General features: G+C 38.3%; 1 long non-coding RNA gene across 1 annotated transcript; it reads left to right on the top strand.

The window, feature by feature from the left end:
- The first annotated feature begins 2,416 nt into the window (after window positions 1–2,416).
- LOC140965618 (uncharacterized) lies at window positions 2,417–3,894 on the top strand. Its single transcript, XR_012173119.1, has 3 exons — window positions 2,417–2,477; window positions 3,151–3,462; window positions 3,496–3,894. It is a non-coding gene; the product is annotated as an uncharacterized lncRNA (long non-coding RNA).
- The last annotated feature ends 1,204 nt before the right edge of the window (window positions 3,895–5,098 follow it).

Raw genomic sequence — 5,098 nt, 5'->3', positions numbered from 1 at the left:
AGAATTACAGCAATTCAGAAATGTGATCAGAATGTTCAGAACTTGACTTTGATAGATAGAACAGAGTGTCAGTCAGAATACCAGGTAGGTAATATTTCATTTTATGTAATTAACTGATTTGTTTATACCGAATATTTTGAATCTGAAATGACAGATAGGGCAGAAACGCACAGTAGTGGATTCAGTATTCAGTTTGGTAATAGAAAGTGTATGATAATTCGAACAGGCAGTTTTGATATAGACAGATTAAATCAGTTGTGGCAGAATTTGTATTGATATATCTGAATTGCCGATAAATGAAGATAGAAAGATAAAAATCAGATGATCTATTACAGAATTGTTTATTTTTAAATAGAAATGGGAGTACATATCTATGGATGTCGTAATGAAATTACCGCCATTCTTGCCAGATTGTGATATGATATGAGTATAATTGATAGATTATTCGATATGCGTATGTTAGTTTGTACAAGATAACGTATAAACATGACCAGATGACAAAGATTGATGTCAAAGAAATGGTCAGATCAAACAGAATGCCGAAGTAGATTATATCCGATTATGATTTTGTTTGATTTTATACTTGTGACAGAATATACCATAAGCTCTTTCACATATTATCCATAGACTGACAGATAGCCAGAACGTACTTTCCAGAGATTGAAAGATATATGTGAAGATATAGTGCTGGATGCTAGCATTAGTTGATATGACATATTGTCACTTTAAAAATTATTGTACGATAATAGCCATCAGATGAGGAATGAGGTAGTTACAGACGAGGCATTGTGCAGTGAGTACGGTAGATTTCCTTCGTATGAGAATAATATCGCGGAGATAGCTGAGATTGGATCTGATAGAATCAGAAATATAACAAAGAAATTGAAGATGATTCAGAAGAAAATGTAAACGGCTCGGAATAAACAGACTTAAGATGCCAACGTCGGATGATGACGATTGGTATTTGAGGCCCAAGATTGAATATATCCTTGACCGGGATAACAGATTTGATAACAGCTGATAATGTTGATTTGTTATGAGCTATTGATTGGTATATACGGATGTTGTATAACCAATATTGTGAGATTGATTCTGTCAGAGTTATTTCGAGAGATATTATGATATGATACTTCTTGACTTACTACTCTAGTTGGGAATCAGAGATCCGTGAAAAGAAGATTACTCAGAACGAAGACTATTCCACTTGTGAAAGTACAATAGAATTGCAATGTCTTTGAAAAAACTACTTGAGAAACAGAATCAGAGATGAGACAGATATCCAGAGCAATTTTCATGAAGTGAGTAGTTATTCAGTTTGGAATTATATTGCTTCTGTTATATTCTGTGTGTTGATTGCCTGTGAGTTCGAGGACGAACTCGTATCTAAGAGGGGGAGAAATGTAATGACCGAGAATTGAGTTTGATACTTGTTATATATTATGAATAAGGCAATGGAAGAACAGACGTGGAGAAGCGGCGTTGCAATTTGAGTGTTTTGGTTAAAGAAGACACGGCACCCGCGGTGCCAGACAGAGCGCACCCGCGGTGTTTGAGCGCACCAGCGGCAAGAAAAGGCATCGCACCCGCGGTCTCTTATGATGGAAATTGGATGGGGCTGCCGAGGACTAAGCGCACCCGCGCTCATGTTTCTACCGCACCTGCGGTTGTTGAGCAGAAGGGTACATTGTGGGTACAGTAAAGTCACCGCACCCGCGGTCCAAGAAGCAGCGCACCCGCGGTCGATTATTCTGAATTTCTGGATGTGGTGCCGTGAGCTTACCGCACCCGCGGTCCAGAGGGAGCGCACCCGCGGTGCGACGTGTTTGATGAAGAATGAAACATGTGTTCCTTGCTATGCATATTTGATGTGTTGTCTCTTATTTCCCCTCCATTTTCAGCAGACAGCTCGAGAGGAATTCCCATGTCAAGCTCAAGGGTCTTTTCATCTTATAATTGAGCTTGTGCAAGATATATTCATCCAAACTTTAATCCAAACATAGATTCATTCTCCTCTTGTTGTAAGCTTTCAAAGGATGTAAGTATTGTTACCTTTCAGCTTATTTTGAAGTTGAGATGTTGGGGAAAATCAGATTTGAGTTCTATGTTGTGTCCTTATGATTATGGTGAACGTATATTCGACACCGGATCGAAGAAATGATATCGTATGCGAGTACGACGATTTTCAGCAGGTATTGTGATTGAGAATATGCAGATTTTGACAGTATGATGTATATATGGTGTTTGATTATTCATTGTTGAGAATTGATTCTTGTTATTTGAGTTGATCGGTATCGAAAGATTACACCTTTATGCCGTCAAAATGTACCGAGATTGAATAATGATTTGTACAAGGCTTGTTTTGAATTGTATCTTGATAGAATACATCTATACATTGCCATTTCAGATTTGGATTGTCAGATTGAATATGGACAGATTGAAATACAAGACTTCGTCTTCGTCAGACCGGGAAGATAAAGGTATAAATCGATGTTAACTGGGAGATCGACTTGAGTCAGAGTTAACTCAAGTTTCCCTAAACCACATACTTGTATGGTATTGTTTTATTTTATATACCTTTGTGTTTTAAATGATTACGTTTATGTTATTGACTTAGAAAGTAGAGAACAGATAACTATTCAGTAAGAGACGCTGACAGAGGGGTTAGACTATTGACCCATTGCACTTTGTCAGAATAGGCATAGTCTTGGTAGATACTCCAAGACACCGGACGTTTGGTCATATCGACGTGATTATGAGTAGAGTCTCTCTTATCATAGATATTCGATATAGCGAGGGCCAAAGTCCGTAAATAAGAACGTGCCGCCACCGCGACTGGTAGTAGTAGGTGGGAGACTTGTTACGTTCTTATTCACCGGGATCCCTAGATTAAATGAGAGATGAGACGAGTTTTAGATGTCAAGTCAAGAACTTGAATTACAGACTTGTATTGATTTATGTTTCGTAGATTTCGATTCATGTTTTATTTACAGTCTAGTAACGATACATGTTGTTTGATTATGCTACATGTGATAAGATTTAATTCATGCTTTATATCAGTTATATGATTGCATGTATACATTATTTATACTGGGATTTATTCTCACCGGAGTATCCGGCTGTTGTCTTGTTTGTATGTGTGCATGACAACAGGTGGGACAGGATCGGGGTCAAAAAGATGATGAGAGAAGACGAGTTTAGCGTGGTGATTCCGGACTTGGTGTAGATAGGGTTTGACACGTGACATTTAGTAGTTAAACCTTAGTTGAGTTTGAATGATTGTAGTACATTATTGTACTTTTATACTGAGATGTATATTAGTTAAATTCCATTACGTTCCGCACTTGCATTCTAAAAAGAAAAATTTTTAGACCCTGTTTATCTTAATTGATAATTAAATCCCAAAGACGATTAAGAAAATGATTAGCGTCCGGGTCACCACAACAGGTGGTATCAGAGCCATAGGTTCCTGAGACTGAACCTAGATCAGAGCGATAGATCCTTTAGACTGAGATAGAATAGAATGAGCGGGGTAGATGAGTCTTCTTTCCTTGCATGTGTATGCTAGCATGTGATTTATTATAATGTTGACTTACATTGTGTCTGCTAGCATGATACTATGTGTTACTGCTTTGAAATACATCTTTACCTGATTATCTGATTTGAGTTGGTATTATGTATTATTGAGTATGAATCAGATCTGATTCTTGATCAGCAGTAAGATGATCAGAGGAGGACTGAAACAGGTTTGTAGTATTTGGTTATTAATGATTTTGATAAGCAGATATACCTCCTCGAAGAATTCCGGAAAGGGGTAGTACTTCGTCTGAACAGATAGATATATCAGAAACTCCGATGGAAACACAGTTGAAAAGGTTTCAGTCGTTCCAACCTCCGGTTCTGAAGGGTACTGAGGCGCCAGTAGATTGTCAGAATTGGCTTGAAGATATAGAAATGCTATTTGAATTTCTCGGTTTCACAGATGATTGTAGAGTTAAACTGATTGGGAACCAGTTACAGGAGATTGCAAGGAGATGGTGGCTAGTAACTAAAGAAGCCTTAGAACAGCTTAGTTCCGTGATTACGTGGAAAAATTTTAAGGTTGAATTCTATCAAAGATTTTTCCCCGTATCATACAGACAGGATAAAGATGCAGAGTTTTTAAACCTGAGACAGGGTCACTTGAGTATTGATGAGTATTTGGCTCAGTTCTTTATCTTGTTGCGTTTTGCCCCTCACATGGCTAGAAACGATGAAGCTATATCTAGTCAGTTCATTCAGAGATTGAATCCGGAGATACGTACATTGGTGAATGTGAAACGACCGAATAATTTTGCTGATACCTTGAATAGAGCCAAAAGAGCAGAAACAGTTCTGATGGGACAAAAGAGAGCATCGTATGTTCTTCCAGCACCGAGAATACAGCAACTGCCTTCCAGAATCGAGATTGGCAGTAGCAGTGGTGAAAAGAAAGAACAGCTGAAAACTCGAAAGAAGCAGTTTAAGAAGTTAGGAAGTGGTTCTTCTAGCCCCAGTGGTTTCAGCCCGAGTTATACTGGAGTATATTGCAAGACTTGCAGAGGGGGAAATCCCACAGAGCAATGCCAGGAGTGACTGGTAGTTGCAATATCTGTAGACAACCGGGACATTTTGCTAGAGTTTGTCCACAGAGAGGTTCCCGAAGATTTCAGGGAGCAGAATCATCTGGTGGTAGGGATTGAGGAACAGACCCATGACACACTTGATGATATAGTGGCAGGTACTGTTCTTTTATGATTATATTGCATATGTATTGATATATACTAATGCATTCCCTACGATTATCTTTGACTGAGTTGCATTGATATATGTTTTATCTGTTGGGTCTGATGGTACTGTAGTATTGATTTCTTTAACTTTTGGGGGAAAGGTTGATGTCAGTGAATTCTGTAAAATATCTTATACTGCAGTAGGATGAGAAAGAGATCGAGTTAGACTATGTGTACTTGTATTGTCTGATTTGACCGCATTATTGATATTAAAATGCTGACCAAGTACAGAACTATTGTAGACTCCTTCTAGGAGAGTATAAGATTCAGACCAGATATGGCTGATGAGTGGA

This window comes from Primulina huaijiensis, unplaced genomic scaffold, assembly GCF_012295235.1.
Source record: "Primulina huaijiensis isolate GDHJ02 unplaced genomic scaffold, ASM1229523v2 scaffold11427, whole genome shotgun sequence".
Classification (NCBI taxonomy): domain Eukaryota; kingdom Viridiplantae; phylum Streptophyta; class Magnoliopsida; order Lamiales; family Gesneriaceae; genus Primulina; species Primulina huaijiensis.
Note: the sequence above shows the minus strand (reverse complement) of the source record. Positions and strands in the feature narration are given on the sequence as shown.